This window comes from Pleurodeles waltl, chromosome 3_1 (assembly GCF_031143425.1).
Source record: "Pleurodeles waltl isolate 20211129_DDA chromosome 3_1, aPleWal1.hap1.20221129, whole genome shotgun sequence".
Lineage (NCBI taxonomy): Eukaryota > Metazoa > Chordata > Amphibia > Caudata > Salamandridae > Pleurodeles > Pleurodeles waltl.
In genome coordinates, this window is record NC_090440.1 from 1,541,423,370 (window position 1) to 1,541,437,227 (window position 13,858).

Below are 13,858 nucleotides of genomic sequence, written 5' to 3' on the forward strand. Positions count from 1 at the left end.
GGTAGAGTGACAAAGAACAGTCAGGCTACTTAGAGTAACATGTGTTAAGCATTTCCAACACCAACATGGACAATAAATAATTGACACGACTTGAAGGATATCCAGCACCAATTTATAAAAATAAAGCAGATTTTTCTAGTAATTTAGACACCAAAACCAATTTTATTAATTGCTGATAACCAGACTTATTGATTTTAAAGTATTAAATAAATCAGTACTTTACAGAGCTGTCTGACTCTATCATTGCGGTCAAGGGGAAAAAACACAGTATGCAATTGGTCACTTGTGGGGTGGGTCCCATGGAGCTCACCTGGGGTTAAGGTCTTGCAGGACCCTAGACCAAGTCTCAACAGACAGTATTTTGTTACCTTGCCCAGTGAGTCAGAGCAAAGGTGCTCTGGCTATCCATGGTACTGACGGAATCTGCAGGTGCTGTCAAAATTGCAACACTTGACAAAAACAAACTTGGAGATGGATCTACACTCTACCCTTGGAAAGTAGAGGCCTTTGGGGTCTGAGGACCTGGATTTCACAGCTGGAAATTCACTACCTCGTCCGGCGGCTCGGGCACTGTCAATCATGGGAGGGTCACGAAAAAACAATGCTTTGCCAAGGTATCGAAGTCAGCTTCTACAGAATGCAGGATCTCAGCAGTGGGGTCATTGCTGCTGTTGGTCACTACTGCTGGAACTTGCTCTGGAGTCTGTGATGTCCAGAAAGGGGTCAATTACCAGGCTGGCGATCGACAAGCCTTGGCAGTGGTGCAAGTAATCCACAGGTACTTTGTTGGCTGGAAGCCAATAGGAGCAGTGTAGAGGCTTGAAACTTGGTTTGAGCCCCTCGAAAACTCCAGGGATGGATGTCATTGACTTTATTTGGGTTCACTCAAAAGGGGTCCGAAGGGTTGTGACACAGCACAATGATTCTTCTGCAGGTTGCAGGTGACAGGATCCACCAGTTAAGGGAATCTGCTTCCGTTTCTGGCATCCACTAGAGTCCCTCTTGCTTGGAGCAATGAGCCTTTGCCACGGGCACACGTCAACACACTGTTCCAGTGCATGATCACTTAAGGGGACTTAAGTGTCCTATCTGTGCGCTGTAGCGGAGTCCAAAGTACTATTGTCAGTGACAGAATCTTCTCTGTTCTGCTTCTTGGATTCAAAGTCAGAACTGATGTTCTGGTGCCAGAGGAGCCCCTTAAATCCTAGTTTAGGGGCTGTTAAGGGTGTGGGTGACAGTGGTCAATGTGCCACTGGTCACTGTAGGTAGCCCGTCCCTGTAGGGATGACTTCCTGTGTGAGTCTGTCACTTTTCTACCCAGAACCCACTAATTCAGGGTTAGCCAACATGGCAGAACTCTTGCTTGGCTGTACAGATCTCCTAGCTCACCCTTGAGGTCTGGCTAGCCTTTTCGGGGTGTACACCTCATGAATACTTAATTTTACCACCTGTCGGCTTGAACAGGAAGGGCTTTGTCTTTGAGTGGGGCACAAGAGGTCACGTATCAAGGACGGTGAAAGCCTTTGAGGCTCTCCGCCTTGATTACTGTAAACGCTAGCTATTCTGGGAGGTAGGAGGTGTGACCTCCTTCCTGCCCAAGTGCTTTGTCTCCATCCTGCTGAAGTGCTAGGACACTCAGCAGGACAGCAGACACTAGACTTGGTGGCAAACCCTGAGTGAACCCTGTCACGGCAGGAGAAAGATGGTAAACTAGGTGGGCATCCTCTGAAGATGCTACCTAGATGCATGCTAGGTTATCCTGGAAGGAGAATCCTGCTCAGGGTTAAAAAGCATGGTGTCTGACACCAAGCACAGGGGAATTTGGTTGAGCCATCAAGCAGTTGCACATCAGGGGTTTGTCCGGGTGCCAGCCCATGTTATCCTATGGACTGCTCGTCACTTGCGGTAGCATTAAGTTTGAAATGCTATCACAGGGCCATATATGCTCATGCATATATGTCCACACCCATTACACAGTGCACGCTGCCTCCTGGGCTATAGGAGTCCTGCCTTAGGGGTACCTAACCTGTGCTATGGGCAGTGAAGGGACACTGCCTGCACCTGGTGTGGGCAGAGTCGAACTCAAGCAGGCAAGCTGCTTGTGCTGGCTGACATGCCAGCTCGGTAGACTTTGCTTATATTCAGGTCAAATAGGGTGGCACAATCAGTGCTGCAGCCCTGGGGACCCCTTTACCATCCCTGCCCTGGGTACCACTGGTACAAGTTAATATAGCCTTATGGGGGTGGTAAACTCCTTGCCAATTGGGTTTACCAAATCATTGTACAATTTAAGGGAATGAGCACTGGCACTGGATCCGATTAGCAGACTTCAGTGCACTTTCAGATCACAATTGACAGCATCAAGCAGCAAAATGTCAGGGGGTGACGATCCGAAAAAGGGACTTTACAACAATTGTGGTTCTGCATCTTAGTTGGTGCCTTGAGATACATGTGAGAGGCCAAGGCCCAATCTGTGGTGGAATGTATGCATTGGGCTTTTTGCTTCTTCGGTTAAATGAAATGTAACTTTCCTGCCCTAATAATGTATGTCCTAATGACGTCTGTGAAAGTGTTAAAAGATTGTTGTTAGTGTACTCTTATCATGTATACAAATACATGCCATTTCAAAGTGGCACAAATGTCAATGGACATGTGCTGACAAGTTTGCACAATGTCGGTGCAACTGTGCACACACTGGAAAAGCAGCAGGCACCGGTCTGCACAGGCCCTCTGGCTTTTGAAAGTGAATGGTAGCTGGGTTAGTTCATCCAGGTAGGAGGTGTCATAGTCCGTGTTTTCTTAATTTGCTACAGTAATGAAGGTTGTGATGCATTCTGTGTTAAATTGGTACGTCCATTCAGATACGGAGTATCTGTTCCTCTTTAGTTTGAAAAGGACAGTAGCAGCACTTCTCAGCCAGGGTGCAAAACCTATAATGGAAGAGTACCTTCAGTTCTGAGTAGCAGACTGGTACGCTGAAATAATGAGTACGTCCACTTCTATATTTCTGTTTAAAGCGCTGGCTGCATTGACAGTGCACCATGTGTCCAAGCATTAAAGTTTTGCACTGATTATGCACAGGATCGCCATAGTGGTCACCTCTTCAGAACTGACTGATGCCATGTTTCCGCTGGAATCACTAGTTAAGTGAACTTTCTTAAAGGCAAGCATCCAGGCACGTAGAAGGTGCTGCTCAGCCCTTGTCTTTGGCTCCAACTGAAGGTGCTGTGGATATCCCTGCAGCCTGAGGTTTGTACAAGATTTTCTATAGTAGCATGAGTTGGCATAGATTGAATGCCCCCATTAATGAAGGTGGCATTCTTTTGCACCACTTTACATATTAAGCAATGAGCAACCATACTCACTGTGCATTGCTCATCACCTTAGATGGAAACACAGATGACATTGACAAAAGAGTCATCATGTGTCCAGCAAAAATAGGAGGCACCTACAGTTTCAATATCCAGACAGACCTTAAGGAGGCCAATGATGTCGTGAACAATCTCAAAACCCCAGCAGACCTCATTAAACAAAGGGACATTCAAGCATTCCTACTATTGGTAGTTGGTGGTGCAGGCGTGTTTATTTAAAACATTTAGGGCTACATGTACAAATGTCAGGTTTTGTGACTTGCAAAGTGCGTGATTTAGCGACTCGCAATTTGCAAGTCGCAAAACTTGATGTATAGCAGTGTCTCAGACAAATGAGTTGCAAGGGACCTGCCTTATTAATATTCATGAGGCAGGTCACAATTTGCAACTCATTTGGAAATGGCTTCACTCACAGAGATGGTGGCCTGCTGGGGTCTGCATACCAACATGTAACTGCTTTTTAAATAAAGCAGTTTTTTGGGGAAATGTAGCCCCTTTTTCTTTAAAGGAAAACATCACCTTGAATAAAAACAGGATGCATTTCCTTTTCATTTTTTCAAAGCAGGCAGTGGTCCCTTTGACCACTGCCTGCTCTGAAAAAATTTTGGTGTCCCCCATTCACAAATGGGAAGGGGTCTCTTAGGGACCACCTCTGTTTGTGAATGGGTGACCACCAATCTGATATTGGTGGTAACTGTGATTGTTTCCTGACCACATTCCCAGTGGCAAAACAATCACACATCCCGCTGCGAGCCACTATTAGGAAGGGACACACTTGACACAGCTCCTTCCTAATAGCGAGTTGCAAACCCATTTTGTGATTCGGTTAAAGGTTAAAAAACCGCAAAATAGGGTTTTGTACATAGAAAAATGTTTTTTTTTTTTTTTATTCTGCGAAAAGGGCCATTCGCGACCAAAAAAAGAAGCTACATAGATGTGGCTCTTATTGTTTTCTTTTTGCTCGAAAGTACAACATTTGAAATTAAATTAACAAAACTATATGTTCGTTTTTAAGTAATACCAGTCTAAGTTTTGGTGATTTTGTATTTACAAAAAAAAAAAAAAAAATAACCTGGGACTCCAGCTAAATGTTATTACCTATGGGGACGTATTTTAAATGTGGGTAATTACTGTAAAAAGTAGTTCTGTGACATGATGCCAGCAGAATATGTTGAAATAAAGCCAACCAGTCTGACTTCGAGGAGGGAGAAAGAAGAGATGAAAGCCCGGGGAGAACAGCAAGGCGGAGGAGAAGCCGGACGGAAAGAACAAGGGGGAGGGGAAGCCGGAGAAAAGGCACGTGGAAAGCAAACATCTCGGGGAATAAACGGGGGTCAGATCCGTGGGTCATACCCGGACGTTTCTCCGGGTCCTAAATATTCATTTTTTTTGTGTGTGCGCGCTTCCGAGGCGTGCCCCTAGCTCTTCTCTCGAGATTGCTTTTCTCTCTAGTAATGCGCTGAATCAATAGTGCTGTTCGCTTTCATTTTTCTGTAATTAGCCCCTTCCATTCCTGGAGGCCGGCAGTGCGGAGCTGACAGTGTATGCGTTTGATTATTTACAATATTTGGGATCCGGGTGCCAGCAGATTATTAACCTCCTCTCTATGTACTCAGCTGAGCTGGAGAGGCTGCATGACAACTATTCGTTAGGCGCATGAGTGGGAATTTCCAAGCTTGTAAACGAGATCTTGAGCAGGAGGTGCTGCGTCACAGCTGGAAAGGGGCACAGTTACAGGGCTGGATATCAGTGGAACTCGGCTCATCAAATCAGCAGGCCCCTCGATATTGAAACGTCATCATCATGCAAATATACTCGGTTCAGACGGGAGACTCCCGATTTTTGAAGCCAAAAAAGGGCTTTGCTTTGGCTGTCTCCCACCTGAATTTGCCTCTGCCTACAATAGAAGTCAATGGGAGAAATTCGTTCTCTCGACTATTTTTTTAAAACTCCAACTTTCCTCTTTTAAAATGTTGCCATTTATACGTTACACACGCTAATATTTATTAATATTTTCATCCGATTACGGCTGTGTGTTGAATTTAAATCCAAATTCAACTTTATTTAATCTAAAATAAACTATTTTTCGAAAGAAAAAATAGTATTTTCCAGGGCATTGTTTATGATCACAGCTGTTCCCCAGGTGTTTCGGTCTCCCTGCAGCGGAGAACTGCACTGCAGCTAGGGAAGGTGAAATTTTAACCACATCTGTGAAATCACACATAGGGAGGGCCTTATTTACACACTCGGTCCTTCTACTCTGTGTCCTCTCTCTGCTGGTGTAAACCATTGAGCACAAGTTTGTTTTTACAAAACAAAAAACTTTGCTGCGTGGGCGCATTGAAGTAGCACCATGGCGAAAGCTCCTTTGAAGGCAGAGATCTCCATCAGACAGGTGGAAATCTATACATATGATGGGCTCTAGTTCGTCAGAGGGTCAGGATTCTCTGCCCTGGAGGAATAATGTGGAGCCTGCCAAATTCACAATAAATTCAATAGTCTAGAAACATTGTTTAAATTGGGTTAAGTGAAGTTCCTTCGAGTATGGCTGAATATGCCTGACATGGAATTAAAACCCTCAAGACTACAGAAGATCATTAGTTAAACATGCTCACCCAGGAAATCCAACGGAGGTAGGATTGAGGAAGTGGTTGGCAATATTGCAAAACTGAAACAGGACAAGGTACGGGCCCTGATCGACTTGCATGCTTTTTATTGATTCCTTTTAGCACCTAGATTGGGCATCCATATTTTCATCTTTAGGCCCTTATCCTGTGCCTTCAAGCTACGCACATATTTTATTTCCTTTTATTAATTTTATTATAATTAGCACAGCTCGCTTTTAGCCAGTTTTATATTTTATCAGCTGCCTTTCTTAGAAAATGTTTGTTCCTGTTCAACAGTTATCTGTACCTTGCACACATTTCAATCTGTGCCCTGCTCAAGGCTGTCATATTTATATGCAATAGTTTATGAGGTACTGCCGATACAAAAGTTATGGAGTCAACCTTCTAGCCAAGGACTTACTATCACGTCAGGACTGTTCTCAGAAAACATACAGGCCGAAGAAGGGTTTCCTGCCTGTCTAGGTGCCAGACGGGTCCTGGGGCAGAGTTCAGCATCTCTCTTGATCTGCATACCAAGGGTGGTAAGCTTCTTTGAAACCCCTTGCCTTGGAGTGCAGGATCGCATGTCATCCTGTTGTGTGGGGTGTGTAAACACCTCTCCCAGAGCAGGCTTGGTAATGACCTCCCTGACAGGAAAGAATGTAGCCCTTGGGGGGTCAGACTCATGTCTGGTGGTGGCAGCCTAGCTTAAACTGGTCACTCTGCACATAGGTACATGGTAGGTTTTCATGGAGAGCCACTAAGGTGCCCTGTAGGTGAATATATTAATAGATGCATCACTGTAATAAGGGAGTGTTTATTAAAATTAGATTTTTGATACCAAACATCCCAATTTTTAGTGGTCATCATGTAGCTGTGGAACTCATAGTGACCAGTGTCCAGCACATACATTTAAAATGGCTTCCCTGTTCACTCACTGTGTTTCTGAATAGACAAAGACATAGCACATTCACATAATAGAATGCACCCTGCCTTAGGGCAGTAAGGCTGCTGTAGGAGTGACTTATATATCATCATCATTATACAGCATTTATAGAGCGCATGGATACTCGTAGGCATCTCAGCACTGGTATGTTACACGATGACCAAGACATTAATGATGAAAGCAATCAAACAGCCATGTTTTCAGGAGTTTCCCAAAAGAAAATTCAGAATTTGTTGATCGTAAAGATGGAGGCAGAGAGTTCCATAGCTTCCCAACATTAAAGCGAAAAGAAGAACCTCCACTTCTGGCTTTTCTGATAAGGGGGATCATTGTAAGTCAAGAATTAAAGGACCTCAAATTCCTGGTAGTGGTGTAGGGAGATATCAAAGTTTGGCAAATCACAGACCCAGTGTCCAGAAATGCCATGTGAGCTATAGAAACAGATTTATTTACATGTAACCCTTTGGGGCACTGAGAGCCAATGGAGGGCCACAAGAGCTTGCTGAGCTGACTTTTGTCTGAGAATATTATGGAGCAACCAGGCCGTGGTGTTCTGCACAACCTGCAATTTCCTAAGAACCTACTTTAGGTCTCCTAGATATTGTGAGTTCCCTTAGTCCAGGCGCGATAGAATAAGCACGTGGACAACTATTCCTTTGGAGGACTGGGGGAGCGGCTGAATGATTTTCTTAAGAGTCCTAAGGATGCCATAACATGTTGAGGCTAATTTTGTAGCCTGACCATCCATGGTAAGTGCTTTGTCTAGCCAAAAGCCTAGGCTTTTTCTAACCAGCTTAGACAAAGGAGGAGTGCCAAGGATGCTGGGCCATCCCACATCAAGATGGTGGTGCAGAGAATTCCCTAGGATTATGAGTTCTATCCTCTCTATTGAGCTTCAAAGCGGAGTTATTAATCCAATTTTCCACAGTCTCTAGACAATGGCATTTGGCCAAGAACAGGGATTCTGCTTGTGGGGTAGGGCGAAGACCTGTTATGAATCATCTGCATATGAGACTATAGAAATCCCAAATGACAGAACGATATCAGCCAGAGGACGCATGTATAAATTGAACAGTGTAGGACTTAATGAGGAGCTCTGAGGGACTCCACTGTTCACTGAAAAAATATTTGAAGTACAACCTCCCTCAAAAACCTGAAAGGTCCTGTTACTAAGAAAGGATTGAAGTCAGGTGAGGGAGCGGCCCAGAACTCCCACATTGCAGATTCTTTCAATAAGAACACCATGTCTGACTGTGTTGAATGTTGCACTGAGATCGAGGAGTACAATGACAGCTGTTCCTCCTCAATCCAGCAGTATTTTAGCCTCCTCAACCACCGCCAGGAGTACAGTTTCAGACCTATGTTTGGGTCTAAATCCAGCCTGGGTGGGAAGAAGGATGTTGTGAGCCTCACGAAATTCTGAGAGTTGCTTATTCACATGGCTCTCCAGGACTTTGCCTAATCCAGGTAACAGGGAAATGGGCCTGCAGTTCCCTCGGTTGAGGGGGTCCAGATTAGTTTTTTAAAGAAAGGCCTTTATCATGATGTGTTACATATACTGTATGCTGTGTTATGAGACATGGCACACAGGGTTAGTACTGTGTCATGTTTTCACCTTTAGCTGCACCAAGACATGCAGCCTGCAATGGCAGTTTGGGTGTGCTAGGTGAAATCCCCGTACCCCTCTCACTACCATCTAGGAGTTACCTCTTGAAACACTCAACCATGTTGAAAATATTTCCCTGCACTTGGGAAGGGAGGAGAATTAACTTTTGTTGATTCCTGTCATCACTTCCTCGACAAGAAATGTCCAGAATTTAAATTTGCACTCTTCGAAAGGCAACACAGATGGTTGTAATAATTTATTACGAACCACCAATGGATACATCATCTAGTTCCTTTTCACCTGCATTGTGTCAAATTTTTGCACTAACTGCTTCTGGTTATTTTGCGGACTTTGTCAACTTTTCTTCAAATTCTTGAGCATCATCTACAGTACTTGTATCAAAAACACGTAAGCTGTACATGTGGCTTAAACATTATTACTTAGTTTGCCCATGGTACTATCTGAGGATAATACTGACACTGCTTGCCTTTCTTCTTTGGATTGGTTTTGTAATAGTTTTCTCTCTGCTGATACACAGCTATTATCTTCCTCAATGCTCTGGTTTTAAACTGGCTGATGAGGTTTTAAAGCCTTATTTGTCCTCACATAAGGTACGAAGAGACTTGTCCCTTGTGAACATTTCAGCTACTCCAGTTCCTGATAGGATTGTTTGGGATAAATACCTTTTGATATCTTTGGCCCTACAGAAATTATTTAAACTCCATATGTTTTTAAAGTATCAATAAATGGTATTTTTAGACAGGGGGTTGTTTCTGGTGACTGGTATGTAAAAACAGTTAATTTTATGCTTTCTGAACTTGAGTATTATACTGTACCTTTGACCATGCTTGCAGGTAGGTCGCTCCCCGCTCCGCGCTACCTCCTCTCCCGTTTCCTTGCTGTTTTTTTTGCTTCCCCGCCGCTGCGTCCCCTGTGGCCCCTCCCACCTCCCTCCTTGTTCTCTCACCGTTTTTCCTCCTCCCTTTTCCCTGCCGCTGCGTCACCTGCGGCCCCTCCCGCCTCCTCCCTTGTTCTCTCACCGTTTTCCTCCTCTCTTTTCCTGCCGCTGCATCCCCTGCGGCCCTTCCCTTCTCCCCCTTCGTTCTCTCACTGTTTTTCCTCCTCCCTTTTCCCTGCCGCTGCGTCCCCTGCATCCCCTCCCACCTCCCCCCTCATTCTCTCACCGTTTTCCTCCTCCCTTTTCCCGCCACTGCGTCCCCTGCGGCCCCTCCCGCCTCACCCCCTCGTTCTCTCACCGTTTTCCTCTTCCCTTTTCCCGCCGCTGCATCCCCTACGGCCCCAACCCCTAGCCCTCTTATAGGACAAGCCCTCCCGCCTCCCAGCAGCCACTCCCACCCTCCCCTCCTCTTATGGCAGCTGCGGCGCGCCAAAGGCAAGCCTGTCTGCGCCCGTCCGTGCCTGGACTGCGCCCAGCACCACCCCCCCTGGTCTGCGAGACCCCTGCACCTCCAGACGCTGCTACACGGCCGACCAACTCAACGCCCTCAACCCCGGCCGCACCACAGCATGCTCCCAGTCCTCACCAAGATACACCCACGGACCCTTCGCATGCCGCACCTGCAGATTCACCTGCGACAGAACAACAAATCCGAAAAAGAACGAAACTAACCACCTCTACTGCATACTCCTCAACACCCGCTCCGCATGCAAGCACGCCATCGAGCTCTGGGACCTGCTCGACTCCACCGCCCCAGACATAGCCTTCCTGACCGAAACCTGGTGGAACGACTCCTCGGCGCCCGACATCGCAATAGCCATCCCAGACGGCTACAAGATCATCTGTAAGGACCGCAACAACGGAATCGGAGGAGGCATAGCCATCGCCCACAAATCCTCCCTCAAGGTTGACACCCAAACTGACGACTCCCTCAAGACCGCCGAACACCTACACTTCCGCATCCACACCGACCCCAACACCACTCTCAGAGGAACGCTCATCTACAGACCCCCCGGACCACGAGCAGCATTTAGCAAATCCCTCGCCGACCTCACCAGCACCCACGCATTCACCTCAACGGGTTACATCCTCCTTGGGGACCTAAATTTCCACCTGGAGAACAACAATGACACCAACTCCACTACTCTGATCGACAACCTCACCAACCACGGCCTCAGACAACTCGTCAACACACCAACCCGCATCGTCAGCCACACGCTTGATCCCATCTTCTCCTCAAGCGCCCACGTCACCTTCAACCATACCACTGTACTCCACTGGACCGACCACCACTGCATCCACTTCACCTACAAAAAACATACCGAGCACCATCGCACCCAACAACCACCCCGCCGATGCTGGAGCAAAGTTACGGAAGGCCAGCTTACCAACACCCTCGTCCAGAACCCACCCCCGACTCCACCGACCCAGACACTGCCGCCAACAACCTCACCCTGTGGATCAACGACTGCGCCAACACCCTTGCGCCACTCAAAAAACCCACCGACAACTAAGCCAGTAGAAAAGCCACCTGGTTCACCAACGAGCTCCTAAATTCCAAACGCGACTGTCGGAAGCTAAAAAAGGAACGGCTCCTCAAACGCACATCTGACAGCCTCACAGCCCACAAGGACGCCACCCGCAAGCACCATCAACTCATCAGACAAGCCAAACGATCCCACTTCAAAGACCGCCTGGACAACAACGCACACGACAGCAAAGAGCTCTTCAGCATCGTGAAAGAACTCTCCAACCCCAGCGCCAACATCAACGACATCCCTCCATCCCAAGAACTCTGCAACGCACTGTCCACCTTCTTCCACCGGAAGATCATCGACATCCACAACAGTTTTGACGCCACTCCCACGTCAGACCCCACCCCCGAACACTCCACCTGTGCAAACCACCTGACCTCCTGGACCAACGTGAACGACACAGAGACACGCAAGATCATGAACTTCATCCACTCAGGATCTCCGTCAGATCCCTGCCCCCACCACGTATACAACAAAGACGACTCCATCATCGCCCCCCAACTACGGAAGGTCATCAACATCTCCTTCGAAACAGCGACAGTCCCTGAAAAATGGAAACACGCCGAAATCTGCGCCCTCCTCAAGAAGCCCAAAGCAGACCCCAACGACCTCAAGAACTTCCGACCCATCTCCCCGCTCCCCTACCCAGCAAAGGTGATTGAAAAAATCATCAACACACAACTAACCAGCCACCTCGAAGACAACGGCATCCTAGACCCCTCCCAGTCCGGCTTCAGACGAAACCACAGCACTGAAACCGCCCTTCACGCCGCCACAGACGACATCAGACACCAAATGGACAACGGCAAAACATCAGCCCTTATCCTCCTGTACCTATCTGCCGCCTTCGACACAGTCTGCCACCACACCCTGGAATCACAGCTCCACAAAACCGGAATTCAAGGAAAAGCCCTCGACTGGACCGTCTCATTCCTCTCCGGCAGAACCCAGAGAGTCCGCCTCTCCCCCTTCCGCTCCGAAGCCACCGACATCATCTGCGGCGTCCCCCAGGGCTCATCCGTCAGCCCAACGCTGTTCAACATCTACATGGCCCCCCTCGCACAAGTGGCCCGACAACACAATCTCAACATTCTCACCTACGCCGACGACACCCAGCTCATCCTCTCACTCACCAAAGACCCGCGCACCGCCAAAACCAACCTCCACGAAGGAATGAAATACATCGCCGAATGGATGAGAAACAGCCGTCTGAAACTGAACTCGGACAAGACGGAGGTCCTCATCCTCGGATCCACCCCCTCCGCCTGGGATGACTCCTGGTGGCCCACCGCACTAGGAACCCCACCGACACCGACTGACCACGCTCGCAACCTGGGCTTCATCCTCGACTCCTCCCTCACCTTGTCTAAACAGGTCAACGCAGTTTCCTCCTCCTGCTACAACACACTCCGCATGCTCCGCAGAATCTACGAATGGATCCCGACAGAAACAAGAAGAACAGTGACACCTGCCCTAGTCAGCAGCAGGCTGGACTATGGCAACGCACTCTACACAGGCATCCCAGCAAAAGACCTACTACGCATCCAACGCATCCAAAACGCCTCCACCCGACTGATCCTCAACGTACCCTGCCACAGCCACATCTCCCACCACCTGAGAAACTTTCACTGGCCCCCGTGGACAAAAGGATCACTTTCAAGCTTCTTACCCACGCTCACAAAGCGCTCCACGACACCGGACCAGCCTACCTAAACAACAGACTCAGCTTCTACACCCTCACCCGTCAGCTCCGCTCCTCTGGCCTCGCCCTCGCCGTCGTCCTCTCATCCGAAGAAAGACCTCCGGCGGCAGATCCTTCTCATACCTCGCCGCCAAAACCTGGAACACCCTCCCCACCAACCTAAGACAGACTCAAGACCTACTCACCTTCAGAAGACTCCTCAAGACCTGGCTCTTCGACCAGTAACACCTGCTTCTCCCCCCAGCGCCTTGAAACCCTCACGGGTACGTAGTGCGCTTTATAAATCCAATGATTGATTGATTGATATTTGAAAGTGAAGATGTGTACATGAACATTGTAAATTATGGGGAAATGTTCTGTTATCATCACTTCAGACATCATTTTCTACAGCACTCTGGTACCCCAAGAATAGTTGATAGTTATACACAGGGGTAGCATTGCCCAACTTTACCAGTGAGGAGTTCTAAACATACGTAGAAAAGTTTTCTTATTTCACTGGGAATGATGTTAAATATGCTGATACTTATTATGTTCAATTAGCACCGTTAAAAACAAGGAAATATTATTAACAGACACCAAACTGATTTATTCAGATTCATTTGTTTCCCACTAAGCCATAGAAGGTTATGAGTATTAAAAGAAATAAGTTGACTTGAAGAGTGTGTGGGGAACAACAGATTGGCAATGCAAGCTAGGGAGACTTTATTTAGAGCATGCCTTGTTCTGTTACAAATTATATTTCTCAATGACACCATACAAAAAAGCACTTGTTTAGAATTGGTAAAAAATTAAGGACATTATTGCACCCAGTATTCCCTCACCAGCAAAATTTGATAATTGGCAAAAAAATGTAAATGTCACTGAAGAACAGCTCAATGGTTGGGTTCAGAATGGTACCTTTAATTCAACACTTTCAGGCCCCAGCAGGTGGTTATTGTGGACAGTGGGTACAAGTAATTGTCATGCATGTTTTGTTAACTCTACACTGGGTTTTAGAGTGAGCAGACTGGACCCTTGTTATGTCATCACACAACAGTCTGGTATTATGACATCATTCAGCGTGGGCAAACTATGTCAACAATGGTTAAAATCATCCACATTAACATCTGTAAAAGAACACCTTAATCTCCTTTC